Source organism: Camelus ferus, chromosome 16, assembly GCF_009834535.1.
Source record: "Camelus ferus isolate YT-003-E chromosome 16, BCGSAC_Cfer_1.0, whole genome shotgun sequence".
NCBI lineage: Eukaryota > Metazoa > Chordata > Mammalia > Artiodactyla > Camelidae > Camelus > Camelus ferus.
This window is the reverse complement of record NC_045711.1, coordinates 23183031-23198228: the sequence shown is the minus strand read 5'-3', so window position 1 is coordinate 23198228 and position 15198 is coordinate 23183031. Positions and strand designations below refer to the sequence as shown.

General features: G+C 46.2%; 1 long non-coding RNA gene across 1 annotated transcript; it reads right to left on the bottom strand.

Annotated features, from left to right (window-relative positions):
- LOC106728705 lies at positions 1 to 2566 on the bottom strand. The gene is made up of 3 exons (XR_001364974.2): positions 2313 to 2566; positions 464 to 555; positions 1 to 212 (listed from the first exon to the last, which is right to left on the bottom strand). It is a non-coding gene; the product is annotated as an uncharacterized LOC106728705 (long non-coding RNA).
- Positions 2567 to 15198: the final 12632 nt, after the last annotated feature.

Sequence of the window (15198 nt, the reverse complement as noted above, 5' to 3'; positions counted from 1 at the left end):
CTTGCCCCAACACCTTGTCTCTAGATTTAATCGCCTGTAGTTTTGTGAGCAGAATGAGCTTGGACTTGGTAACCACATTTGATTATGAAAAAAAAAACAAAACAAAAAAAAAAAAATCAAGGCTCTGAACCCAGAGCTGGGCACCTGGCTTGCAGTCTTCTCCATGTCCCTCACTGCTCTCAGTTCTCCGCCCTTCTCTCTTCTGCCACACCCTGGAGAAAAGGGAGACACCCCCGCCAGACACCCCAGGTGAAGAGTGAAGTCCCCTTCCTTGCCTCAGTCTCCCCTTTGGTCAAATAATCCTAAAGCCCAGAATAAATGATGAGCTTGGAATACATTCATTTCCTAGTCCCTGGATTTGAACCCTCCCAGCCCAGGTTCCTTTACTAAAGAGGCAGCCAGCCCACCTACCTGCCCTCGGCCCCACCTGCCCAGGCTCCCTCCTTCCGGCCCCAGGCCTTACTTCGTTCCTGGGCCTCCTGAAGTCTCTCCTTGCACATTTGATGCTGTGGCCTGGCTCTGCAGAAATGGCAATTACTGCGGTAGCCCAGTGGCCTGAAGAAAGATTGGAGTGGGTAAGTGGGGGGTGACCCGAGGAGAGGAGAGGAAGGTTCTTTATTAAATGCAGATGTTTTTAAATCACTGTAATTAACTGGAATGGAGACCAGGAATCACAGGCATAAATGCTAAATGGGCTTTTGTTTTAACTGTTTGTCATATATTTAAAAGGTCATTGGAGAGTATCAGGCGCAGAGATGGGCTTCCTGTTTGATTTTCCCTAGCAAAGCCTTCCTCTGGGCATGTGCACGTGTGTTACACACACACACACACACACACACACACACACACACACACACTCAGTTGGCCTGGCCAGGATGGGTCTTGCCCAAGGGAGGAATGGGGCTCCACTCCTGCAGCCCTGGAAGTTTCCTCAGAGGCTGTGGCCCTTCCTGCACCAGAGGCCACGCAGCAGGTGGACCTCTGTGGAAGCGCACGGAGGCCCTGGCCGACTGCCTGCCTCTGATCACCACAGCGCAGGGGACGCATCCATGCAGGCTTGCTTCTCCAAACCCTTCCTTGTCCCATGAAAAAGAGTGGGGGGGCGGACATCCCCCTTTGGGGGTCAGACTACCCTCTCTCCCTAGGATGCCGGGCCTCTCTTCCAAGTGAACAATTCCTTCCCAGTTTCAAGGCGTGGGAAGGGCGCAGGGTAGTCTGTGACAAGGCAGCCAGAGATGCTTTGAGAACCTTTTAAAGGTCCCCCTGGTCAAACACCTCTTCCCGCCTCTCCCCAGGTCTGTATCCTAAACCCTGAGGGCATGCGGGGCTGGCAGTTTGCACAGCGCGTGGGACAGAGTGAATAGGACAGGCAGACGTGTCTGCAGCAGCACGGGTGACAGGCTCCCAGCATTGCTCCAACAGGGCTGAACCAGCATCCACCTAATCCCTTTCCAGGAGAACCCAGCCCTACGCCGCCCCCAGCCATGGGCTCTGCTGCTGGATAAAGCCGGGGGTCTGGGGCTCGACAGCAGGGTGCCCACCGCCCAGGGCCGCCAGCACCCCACCCTGGCATTCCCACAGCCCATGAGCACAGATGAGTTTTTCCTTTTATGCTCTGCTTGTCCTCTCCCCATCCACCCTGCTCAGAGCTGAGCCAGTAAAAAAGGAAAGGGGGCCAGGAGGGAAAACGGGTGAGGCTCCCCAGATGGTGGGAGAAGCTGCGATGGAGCTGTTCCTGGGATGTGCTATTGGAGCTGGAAACCCACCGCCCCCACTTCCCATGGAATCCATGCCAGGGCATGGGGATCACCAGGCGCGCATTTAAGGTTGCCATCTAGCTACACCCTGAGTCCATCCAGGCCCCAGAGCCCCCTAAGAATCAAGTGCAGGGGCACCTCTAGGCCCTGAATCCACAGGAGTGTCCTCCTTCAGGCCAGGCTTGTCCTTCTAGTGGGGTCAGCAGAGCAACCCAGGTGTCCAGTCTCCAGGTCAACCCCCAGCCCCTCCAGGTACTCTCCCCTCAGATCCCTCGGAACTTCGCCTTGGGCAACAGCTTTCTGCCTGGGCTCTCCAGGCCAGTGGCTCTCTGACCTTCTTGGCCAAGACCCACAATAAGAGACAGATGACGCCATGTGACCCAGCCCAGAAACACGCATGCAGACAAGGATATAAATAACCGTGACAAATGCAGCACAAAGGTCTTGCCCTCCACAGGGCCTCGCACGCGGGTATTTTCTCTTTTGCTCAGTTTCTCCATTTTTTCATGTTATTTTTTTCTATTTTATTCTTGTAGAAATCCAGAATATTCTTACCTGAGCTTTGATACGTCACGCCATCCTTTCTTCTGTCCTTCCTTCTTGGCCGCCTTTTTTTTTTCCCAAGCATCATCAGGCTCACTCTGTCTCTTCCCTTCCTTTTAACTTCCTCCCAGTTTTCCAGACTCTGAAAGCATCTTTGATATTCAGAGAACACGACTTGGGTCTCCCCGACCTTGAGAGATGCGAGCCATGGAATCCAGCTTATTTCAGTTTGAAGAATCCATTTGCGTGTCTGGCCAGCAAGGAGATCTTCCAATTTCCCTACAGGGTTTTGCATTCCTGCAAGAGAGGAGCTGGTGTTTACTGACCAGTTACTGTATGTCCAAAGCTCTCCGTGGAGTTCTATAGGCAGCATCTCATTTGCTGTTCTCAAGAACATTTGAAATAGCATCTTATTACCACTGTTCCCATAGGGACTCAGAGAAGTCAGTTACTCAAGACCAGGGAGTGGAGGGGTTTGGGGGGTAGCGGGGGTGGCAAAAATCACAGCTCACAGGGACAGAACAGCCAGAGGACAGCACAGCTCTGTCCTTCCTGCTGGGGGGGGGGGGGTTGCTGTCCCCGAGAAAGTGATCAAGGCATAACAGGTCCCCAGGCAAACAAGAATTGTTTCGCTGAATGACCAGTCTTTCCCCCACATCCCTCCCCTGTGTAATTTTCCAAGCTGAAAGCAGGGAGAAGGGATGGGGCTGGGGGAGAGGAAAGAAAATGCGAGAAGGAGAAAAAGAAAGAGTGAGCCAGAAACAGACAAAAATAGAGACAATGAAAACTAATATAAGACCACATTTCCTCCATCTGAAAAATAAACGTATTTTTTTCACTTTCTAACGTTCTTGCTAGAAATTGAGGTACACCTTATGATCAATGTCAAGAAAAACTTGTTGGCTATCTGTGCATTTTACAATCGTGGTGAATTGGAACAGAGAGGAGGGACGTGTGGCTCCAGGTTGTCCCTGAGGCTCACAAGGTGAATGTCACCTGGGGCAGTCTAACTTCCTAGTGCGGCTCACACGTCTGCAGATACGTGGGGACTTTCCTGGTTCGTTATCAGAAGAACTTGACATAATCTGGCCACCACACTTTTAACCATGTTGATTTACGGGGAAGAAAATTCCGGGGCCACCATTCTATTTTTATTTGCACAATCTTATGTATCTATTTTCAAAAATGTGCATTTCCAGCAGTTTGGCTGGCTTTTTTTTTTTTTTTTTTTTTTTTGGTTTGGTTTTCGTTTGTTTTGTCTGCGGCAGCAATTAACCTAATAAACCACCTTTTCATTACTCTGGTAGATTAACCACTTCAGAGAATAGCAGATAAACATTCAAGCACATTCAGAAGCCAGGCCTAACAGTGGGGTTGTTTTAATGGTGCGATCCCGGTAATTAGAGAGAAGAGTCCCCTCAGGTAACTGCTGGGAAAGGTCCCTTAATTTGACCCTGTTTCACATGGTCCAATTTTCAATAAAATGAGGCACTTCAGCCCTGTCCCTTAGGAAATCACCTCGGAGCTTGTAATCCCTAGATCTTCCCGGGGGATATTCAGTCTAAAGTACCCCCTTCTGATCTGTTCGCATCAAATTGGCCGTCCCTTTCTGCTCGCTGGTATTTACCCAGGGATGTTTCCGGGACCCGGCCCTGTGCCTTATGGCAACGGTAGTCAAGGGCAGAGGGTTCTTCCTCCATCAGTTGGTACCTGCCTTCTTCCCATCACTTCAGCTTGCTTCTCTTTCCCGTTGTCAGGGGAAACGCAAAGCAGGATTTGATGGTTTATTCATTATTTACTTATTTATTTATTGAAGAGTACTCCTACTGCAAATACATTTTTGCCAGAAGCAGAAAGAAAAATAGACTCCAGCTCCTCGCCCCCAAATTCCCCCTCCCCTACCCAAATCTGATATGTGGTATATATTCTCGAGAATCCAAAACCACCCAAATTCACTGCAAAGTTTCCTCCCCAGGCACTTTAGTGCCAGGTTTTTTGTTGTTTTTTGTATTTTGTTTTTTGTTCTAAATCCCCAGCGTTCCCTCCTTGAAGCTTGATCTGGCAGTCTGAGACTAGACAAAAGTAAAATGCAACCTTCCTTCAGGCAGAACTTCCTTCCAACCAACGAAGCAGAAACATTTCCACTCTAGGACCCAGGAGATGCAATGCTCCCAGAAGGGCCCGCACACAGCCCTCAGAGCTTGCTGGATGGTGCGTGGGCCGCATTGCTCATCCAGGCCCCTGGAGTCCCTGGGCCTGGGTACCAAGGAGTGTATCATAGATTCAAGCCCTTCACCGTGGAGTCAACCTGCCCCTGTGCTGCTCCCTGCCTCACACCGTGCACTCTGGGAACTCCAAGATGCTAACAGCGCCCCAGTTTTAACTCGCATGAACTCGTGGAAAACTTAGCTCAGGCACCTGTTCCTCCAGGAAACCCCCAAGAGCCCAGGCTCATCTGAAGCTGTGGGTCTGCCTGTGGCCCCAGCAGGACTGAAGTCTCTTCCAATGGAGTGTATGGGAAGGTGGTCTTCCAGCTGCAAATTTCAGAAAACCAACCCAACAGGCTGAAGCATTATAAAACGCATTGGCCCTCGAGGTGAAGTTAGGGCTGGCTCCAGACGCGCTTGAAGCCGGAGCTGGGACAGGGTTATCAGGACTTGTCACTGCCCATCTCTCGGCTCAACACCATGGGCTTGGTTCCCAGACGGACTCTCCCTGCGTGTGCTCTCAGCTTCGTATCCAAGGTGGGGAGGCTCTGGTTTCCCAGTAGTTCAGATGAAAATAATGGAATAGCCTTGTTGGGTTTCATGGGCTTTACTTGATCAGAGACCCATCTCACTACCAGTCCTAATGATTGCGAGGATGAGACATGTTGGTAGAATCTGGGAGTTTACTGGAACCATATAATAATAGTAATAGTAATAGTAATAGTAATAATAATAATAATAATAATAATAATAATAATAATAATAATAATAACTACTCATTATTAGTCATCCAAAAGTAGGGGGTTGGTCCTTAAATGAGAACTGGGGTGGGTGGGTACAGCTTAGCTCTACAGTACAGTGGAGTGCCTGCCTAGCATGCATGAGGTCCTGGGTTCAATCCCCAGTACCTCCATTAAAAAAATAAATAAACCTAATTATCTACCACCACAAAACAAAAAAACAAAAATAAAGTAAAAATTGAGTTGTCTTTAAAAAAAAAAAAAAGAACTGGAGGACTATTACCACAACAGGGAGAGCAGAACTGGACCACAAAACCACCAGTGCTGCTGGCAGCGACTGTGCTGGTCCACAGCTGCCTGATACAGAACAACTCAAGAATACAGGAAATTCTTTAAAAAAAATAAAAAATTATAAAAATGATTTTAAAGATAAAGTTATCAATAATCTCATCACCCAAAGGCAACAATTATTAGCATTTTGGGGTGCTCTTTCTTGCAGTTTTCCTTTCTAAATGCAGTCTTAAAATTTTTTTTTAAATTTTTGATCTGTAATTGATTTACAATGTCAGTTTCAGGTATACAGCAAAGCGATTCAGTTATACATATACATACATTTTTTTTTCTTTTCAGATTCTTTTCCACTATAGGTTATTACAAGATATTGAATATAGTTCCCTATGCTACACAGTAGAACCTTGTTGTTGATCTATTTTACATACAGTCATGTGTGTCTGTTAATCCCCAACCCCTAATTTAGCCCTCCCCACCCCTTCCCCTTTGGTAACTGTAGTTTGTTTTCTCTGTCCTTGAGTCTGTTTTTGGTTTGTAAATAGAATTTGTATCATTTTTTTTTTAGATTCCACATATAAGTGCTATCATACAGTATTTGTCTTTCTCTGTCTGACTTACTTCACTTAGTATGATCATCTCTAGGTCCATCCACATTGGTGCAAATGGCATTATTTCATTCTTTTTTATGGGTGAGTAATATTCCATTGTGCATATCTATACCACACCTTCTTTATCCAGTCATCCGTTGATGGACATTTAGGTTGCTTCCATTATATGCAGACACTTTTATGCATATGCTATGGTCATATTATCTATAGCTTTGATATCTTACTTTTTTTCACTTAAGACTTTACTTTTCCCACCCAACTTACCACTTTTGTAAACATTTAACCACTGCCATATAATACATTGAGGTGATGTACATGACTATTTAATCATTTTATCATGAGGTATGTGTAAAATATATGCTATTATGAAAATACCACCTGAAGCATTTTTAAATTTCAGATTGGGTTTAAGGAGTCATTCTTGAACGAGTGGGTGATCATTGGATCTTAGGACACCATCCTGGGGATCCCGAATTTCCTAAGACTCTCCTTCCTCTGCCTTCTCCAGGTTTTCCTTAAGACTGTGATCAGTGGAGGACACTTTGTTTGGTGTTCCAAATAATCCCAGCTTCATGCAGGGAACAACATGGGGCTCTCTGGCAATAAACTCATCACGTGGACATGGCTGCCCTCCTACAGTTCTCTTCAGGGAACAATTTTCTGAGGTCTAACATGGAGCCTAATCGACACCTTTCTTGAATGGGCTGGGATGATAACTCTTTCTTTAAGCCACAAATGATGATTCATGGAGTTCCTGCAGGACAAGGTCTTCACTCTGTTCTCACCTTCATTATTTTAATCTCCCTCTGAATGATTGTCTAATGGATTTGTGTTGCTATAAAAGTCCATGAATGGTGGGTGGGTGTCAATAAATCCCTCAAATTCACAAGAGGTCCCTCCCCTTGATTAAGGAGGCTACAGAGAGACTCCGTGAAAAGTCTGTCCAACCCTCGGACGCAGGAGGGTGAACACAACTGGGAGAAAGGGGCAGTAGGCCCGACCATAATGTGGCCAGCTGCCTTCAAGGTCACCAGAATGGCTCTGAGAGTCAGATCACATTTCCTCCTTGTGGGAAGGGATGAGAAGCAGAGGTTGAATTTGGAGACTCAAGGATACAAAGGGTTGTGAGGGATTAAAGATGAAGTTGTCAGTGGACTCATCCGATCATTCAGCATTTTACTGAGCTCACTGGTCTGTGCCAGGGACTGTGCACTGGGAAATCAGGATTAACTGGAACGGCCCCAGCCCTTCAGAGTCTCACAGCCTCCAGGACAGAGGAAAAATGTCCAATCCAGTAAGGACCATATGGATCAAAGTACTGGGGGAGGGGGGTTCGATGTTTTGTTTATTTATTGCTTAATGGCAGTACTGGGGGTTGAACCCAGGACCTCATGCATGCTAACCATGCACATTACCCCTGAGCTATACCCACCCCCTGCAAAGTGCTGATAAAGTGACATAAGCTAGCAGGGCCCTGCGCATACAAGGACCTCACCCTTGGTTTAATGCTCTGCTGGTGGGCATGGTTACCCTTCAAATCCATTCATTCCGAAAAGATTTATTGAGGGCCTACTTTGTGTCAGACACACCCCTGGACACTGAGGACAACATAGACATACATTCAGGACAGGTAGCGGCAAATAACCACATAAGAAACATGTAGGATGTCAGACGGGAGTGGGTGTGGGGGAGGAGAGCGGGGTCAGGGGATCCTAGTCTACGCAGTCTGCCAATTCCGTGTACCACCCCCTCAGGCCCCTAGGCCATTGTGATGGTTAACTTTCCGCCAGACGCCAGTCTAGATGCTGCCGTGAAGGTATGTTTCAGATTTTTAAGATGTGATTTAAACCAGCAGGACTTTGAGTAAAGCAGGTGACTCTCATCCAATCAGTTGAAGGACTTAAGAGAAAATAGACTTGGGTCCCCTTGAGGGGGAAGAAATTCTGCTTCCGGACTGGAGATTGCCACATCAGCTCTTCCCAGGGTCTCCAGCCTGCTGGCCCGCTGCAGGTTTCAAATTTGCCAGTATCCCTCACCCCAATCACATATGTCAATTACTTTTCTCTCTCGCTCTCTCTTTCTCTCTCTCTCTCTTCCTCTTGATCCCTCCTCCCCCTCCTCCCTTCTCCCACTGGTCCTGTTTCTCTGCAGAACCCTGACTGATACAGCAGCACTCAAGGCACGAGGGCTTTCCCATCCTCCTTGCTCCCAACCTCACTAGCTGCCAGAGTCAGGGTGTAAAGGGATGGGGCTGCTCAACTCAGGGATGCGTCTGAAGACTCCCACCTCAAAGTTTCTACCACAAAGAGTTGTGGAGGGGAGGGTACAGCTCAGTGGTAGAGTATGTGCTTAGCATGCATAAGGTCCTAGGTTCAATCCCCAGTACCCACATTGACAAAAAATTATTTTTAATAAACCTAATTACCTCCCCCTGAAAAAAAGGCCTGGGGTGGGGAGAAACAGCTCTGGGAGCTGCCCCTACCTGTGCTGATGGCCTGGCCACAGGGACCTTCTCGTTTCCTCTTTTGAGGACCCCGTGGGGGCAGAAGTCCCACACACCGCACCGCACAAGTCCTCTGGGCCATCCCTGTGGAAGGGGCTTACTCCCTTCCTGATGGCTGCCTTCAGCTTGAGTTGGACCTGGGGTGGAGGTACTCCGTGGCAGGTAAGGCCCTTCCATCAGGTCCAATAAATCCCCTCCGTCGGCCCATCGCTGCACGTCTGGCCCGCTGAGCCAGTGGCTGCCACCATTCGGATGATGTGTGATAAGGTCTTTTAGCACTAAGTATAGGATTCTCCAAAGGGGGCTTTGCTGGGATGCCAGGCTCCACTCTTTTTTTTTTTTTTTTAAATTTTCTCATACATTGAAACACGTGTCTTTGCTCCAGAATGCTGTTGTCTTCTGGGAACAAACACAGAGCCCCATTGTTTACACTGCCAATTAGGAGCCACAACACCCCCACGCACAAAGGCCCGGCTGTGCCCAAGCAGGCTGAGGGAAGTGTCTTAGAGTTTGTGACATGGGTCTCTGGATGCAGGAGCCTGGGCTAGTCATGGATGGGGTTCTGGGGAGTCGTTTTCTCCTGCTGGGCTGAGCTGGAGGTGCAGCAGGAGCGGCCAGGTACAGGTCTTGCTACTGGTCCCCAGGGCATTGCTCCACGGACAACCGCAGTGTCCAGGGGGCTTTCCGAGGGCATGGTCCGTCTGCCCCTGGGCAGCTGCTGTCCCTGAGGTCATGCAGCCTCTCCGTGCAGAGCTGGGGAAGGAAGCTGGATGGTGCTGGTGCAGCAAGAAAATGGAGGCAGCCAAAGTCTTCACCCGCTTTAGCAATGAAGACTCATGGAGATGAGATGCTCCCAAATCGGTGCAGTGGCTGCTGACATCTGTTCTTCGGGGGTAAATTTCACTCTTTAAACAGGTGGAGGAAAGCAACAGACATGCTTTTCCTAAGACATATTTGTAGCAAAATGATGCTGCCCTGTACAAACCCATCTTTTATGTCATCATTGGCGGCGGCCCCACTCAGTGGTATTCAGAGCCCCCAGGTCCAATCAGAGATGAGGACTTGGCTCTAAGACAGTTCTGCATCTAGTTCAAGGGCCGTTATGTAAATCATGGCAAATTCATTTGATGAAACAGTATGAATGCTGTTAAGATGAGTTTTATAGAGTTTACTGTAATAACATGAAAAAAATTATAATGTGAAAAAAAATTTTTTACCCCAAGACTAAACATGTTTCTCTTTCCCCCAGAGGGTAATTCCAAAACAATTCATAGAGCATGAGCAAGTGTCTGGCTTTTTAAATTAAAATATGAGTCTGGAAGGAAACAGTTTTTTAAAATTTTTTCAATTTTAATTTCTTGAAGTATATCGGTTTACAGTGCTGTGTCCATTTCTGGTGTACAGCATAATAGTTCAGTCATACGTATACATACATGTATCTGTTTTCATATTTTTTCATTATAGGTTACCACAAGAGATTGAATATAGTTCCCTGTGCTCTACAGGACAAACTTGTTGTTTATCTGTTTTATATTTAGTGGTTAATACCTGCAAATCTCAAACTCCCAATTTATCCCTTCCCACCCACTTCCCCCCTGGTAACCATAGGTTTGTTTTCTCTGTCTGTGAGTCTGTTTCTGTTTTGTAAATAAGTTCATTTGTGTCATTTTTTTAGATTCCACATATAAGTGATATCATATGATATATGTCTTTCTCTGTCGGACTTACTTCACTTACATGATAATCTCCAGGTCCATCCATGTTGCTGCAAATGGCATTATTTTATTCTCTTTTTATGGCTGAGTAATAGTTTTATATATATATACACCATAATTTCTTTATCCAGTCATCTACTGATGGCCATTTAGGCTGTTTCCGTGTCTTGGCTATTGTAAATAGTGCTGCTGTGAGCATTGGGGTTCATGTATCTTTTTGAATTAGATTTCTCTTCAGAAATACACCCAGGATTGGATTGCTGGATCATGTGGTAACTCTGTCTTTAGCTTTTTTTAAGTGATCTCCGTTCTGTTTTCCATAGTGGCCACACCAAGCTCATTCCCACCAACAGTGTAGGAGGGCTCCCTTTTCTCCACACCTTCTCCAGCGTTTATTGTTTGTGGAATTTTTAATGATGGCCATTCTGACTGGTGTGAGGTCATGCCTCACTGTGGAAGGAAACACTTTCACGTGTTAATTTAGGCTTCTTTGACGGTCAGGGCAATGTGGTATTTTTCTTCTTTCTGTCCTTCTATATTTTCTACACATTTTTTCATAAAGAGCCTTATTATTTTATAGTTGGAAAGAGTAAAATAAACAAAAATTAACAAGCAAGCAGCTGCTATGATGAGAAAATTGGGTGGAAACTCCATTGTTTTGCTTCTCCATTGTTCCAGTATCACATTATACCCAAGGCCTGAACAACTGGCAGCTGGGAACCTTGCCCAGGCTCTGCGAGATGAACCCAGGACCTCATGGCTGATTCCAGATCACACCAGGTGCCAAATTCAGAGGTTTGGCAAACTCTGAATTTCACCAGGTTGTTTTTTTTCCCATTTCTGGCTACACCCCCTGCCAAATCTACACATTTTGGTTTGTGGGGTTCACCATGAATGGCACCCCTGCAGGAATCAGGTTTGCAGTCCCCAATACAGTCTTTTTGCAGCAAGATGGATTCTTTGCAGATGCTGGAATCTCAATTCTGTTCCTCTCCAGGGGTCCCTGACCCTTGAAACCTAGCTGCGGACGAAACTGATTTCAGTGATAATTCCTAGAGTCATGTTTTCCAACACAAAGGCTGCGCTCCAGGGGCGACTTTGAGAGTCAACACAGGGCACATCCTGGAGCTTCCGTCCCTGGGTCTAAGAGCAGGACCAGCCCTCAGGAGGAGGGGAGCACACACACGGCCCAGGAGATCGGCACACGTTGTGGCAGTTTCCAGGTAAACCTGCCCTCACTCCCACGGCATCAACCGACTGAAATCTGTGGTTTGGGCAGCTGCAACAGCTTGTGAATTTCTCTCTGGCCTCACTCCTCTAATTATTCATCCTGCTGATTTTAACAAGAACTGCAGCTGAGTGTCTGAGGTCAGCATGGTTTCCATGACCCAAACTGCCAAGGGGGATCTGCTTCTGTTCCCCAAGCTGGCTTCTGCACCTTCACGTACGTGGAACTCTGAGCTAGCAAGCCTGTCCCTCCCTCCTTCTCCCAAGACTCACCTACTCACCAGTTCCAGTGTCATCTCTGGATGACACCTTCCCTGCCACCCAGGCAGACGTAAACCAGTCATGCCTGGTACAGAAAACCATTCATTCATACAACAAGTATTTTTTGAGTACCTGTTACATGCCACATACTGGGGAACCAGTTGACATGACTCTGCTTATGTGGAAATGGTTGGACACTTAATAAATGGCTGAAAGGAAACCAGTGGGAATCCAGCCCCACTGTCAGAACAGAGCAGACATCTGAGCTTTTCTCTCCACCACTGGGATAATGAAGTGGGGCAATGTCTTGGTTAGAAACAGGATTGAGGCTCCCTTGGGTTGACCAAATGTGGTTGGTGATTTGGTTACTCAAATATTACTAAAGATTAAGTATCATGTGAATGTTTACCAACTCTCCTCTATTCCTTCTCCTGGTACCACTTTTCTGTTAATTGCCCAGTTCATCATCTGAGTCACTTTGACATCCCCTCAGCTGCCCCAGACACCTGCTCTCCAATTAGTGACCGAGCTCATGTCTCTCTCTGAAATGCCTCCAACTTTGTCAGCATGGCACCACCCTTACTTATCTGCACGGTACCAATGTCTATCTTTCCTTCCTCCACAAACACGTGTAAAACACCTACAGTGTGCCAGGCACTGTGCAGGTGCTGGGATAAAGCAGTGAGCAGAAGAGCAAGTGCTCTCTGCTCTCGTGGAAAGTAGCGTCTCGTGGCGAGACGTGCATTAACTAGGCCCATAGAAGATATGAGTGGATGAATGCATGAATACACGACCAATTGCTTAGACTGTCAGGATCCTGGCTCTGATCCGTCCTTCAGTGCTGCTGCTTGGATATAGCTTTGCTCACATTCCCTGCCTAAAACTTTCGAATGGCTCCCCACTGCACACTAGTTAAGTTCTCATTCCCTAGCCTGGTGGCTCTCCACACTCTGGTTTCAACCCTAGCTCTGTTTCCTTCTAACCCTCTAAGATAACCCTCCTACTACTCAAACTATCCCCATTCTGTTTTGCATGTCCCCTCCAGCCCTGCTGTTGACATTTCATCCATCTGAAGGAGGAGAATTGTGTAGTTTGGTGGAATTTGGGGGAGAAGAACCAAATCCTCAAATCCTCATCTTCTGAAGTAGGAAGTCACGATGTTAAAATACAAAACATCAGGAAGGAAAAATATCAGCTTTTTTTTTTTTAGAATTATGAAGGTCAACAGCAGAAGAAATGGCTAAAGGACTTGAAAGTTGTTGCCTCTGGGGGTAGAAATTGAGAGGCAGGAAGGATGGGCCATGAGACTGGGGATCTGTTTGTTTTAAGTCTAGTAGGATGTAATTGCCTTTTTGAACTATATACATGGATTAGGGTTTTTTGTTTTTGTTTTTTGTTTTTAATGCCTAGGAAAGTCCCAGGACAAGAAACACCCAGTTATCAGAGGCCCCTTTTCCTAGATATGTCAATAAACAACAACTTTCTACTGTACAGCACATGGAACTATATTCAATCTCCTGTAGTGACCTATAATGAAAAAGAATATGAAAACAAATATATGTATGTATATGTATGACTGAACTATTATTGCTGTACATCAGAGAAGGACACAACATTGTAAACTGACTATGTCAATAAAAAAAGAAACTGCCCAAAGCAAAAAACAAAAACAAATGAAAATTTTAATGCCTATAATGCAGCAAGACAAAGTTTAAATTAAAAAATTAAATAAAATTTAAAAATATTAAGGGAGGTAATGTGTATAAAGTGCATAGTGTAACGTCCAGCATTTAATAAAGCAAAGAAGAAAGGGTTATTATTACGTATTTTCATCTTTTCTATGAATCCCACCACCAAGCAGTGGCAGGAATGGGGATTATATTTCTTTGCTTTCAGTGTTTCTCTCCGCTTTACTATACAACCCTACAGATCAATGGCATATTCCTTGTCCTAAGGGTATTTTTCTCTTGAAATCCCTACTGAAAGACTTTACAAAGGTTTCCTAAGGTGGTTTAGAGCACCAGTAGCTGCTGGGACTAACACACCCCTACAAGGGCTTCGCCTAATACAAATATATTTTTCTTGCATCTGGGATTCCTGGTTTATAGGAGATTTCTCTCCTCTTGAGGATTCAGAAGCATAGGCCCTTTTCCTTTCAGGGCTCTTCCATCCCCTGGTGCCCTGAAATCCTCTGCATCTGGGCAGGAAGGGTACAGATGGAAAGAAGAAACAAGTGCTTCTCAATCGCTTTGGTGAAGAACATCACTTCTGCTCACATTCCACTGGCAAAAACTAGTCACATGGCTCTACCTACGTGAGAAGAGGGTGCTGGGAAATGTAGTCCCTGGCTGGACAGTGTGAAAACTTACAATATGGAAGGATTGTATGGATTCTGGTGGCAGGATCTCTGCCACATTCACCACCTACAAAAGGAAAGAAGGAAGGATGGATGGAAGGGAGGGAAGAATCCTATCCATCCCTCTAAAGCCATCTGAACACCAAGTCCTTATGTAACGTTCCCCGATTCACCCCTCATACATAACATCTAGAGGTCATTTCTCCTCCGGTATTTTGATGTTGACTTTCTTATGACATTTATCATAATTCCTTCATTAACTCAACAAAGAAACATATTCAGCACCCACAGCCAGCTCTGCACTGGATACTTGAGATACATCTGTGAACAAAACACAGAGATCTTGCACTAGTTGGGCTTACATCCTAGTCTGGGGCATGCTAGACAATAAACACAATCAAAAGCAAACTATATATCACAGAAGGTGATAAATGTTACAGAAAAAAGTAAAAGCAGAACAGGGAGGTGAAACCGCTCGTGTCTTTATCTTGTTCACTCTCTCAGAGGTGCAGGCAGGGTGGCCTTGAGCTTGGAATGTCTGCAGTGCTTTGCATATGCCAGGCACTTGCAAATATTTGCTTAATTCATGCAAGGATGAAGGAGCTAGCCCCATAATGGGGAGTTTACTCAGATGGCAAATCCAAGAGTTACTGGCTGCTGACGTGAGCCCTGCTCCTTAGTTGGTCATCAGCTCCAAGCAGATTTGGACCACAGGAAAGCCCAGCTAGGGGACAGCCCATGAGGAATACTTCCTTCTACCCCACAATGAAACTCTGCAAGCTGCACCGCCTTGCCTCTGTCCCTGGACTGCCGATTTGGCAGAACTTGAGCAAAGAAACTGCAGTGCCCCCAAAGCTGTCTGCCTAGTATCACAGGACCCAGATAAACGAGACTGTCTTAAATACCTGAACTCCCTACACAGGTGACATCTTCAAGCGGACTTCATCAGTCATCTTACACTCCCGACCAAGATGACCTCCAGTAAATTTT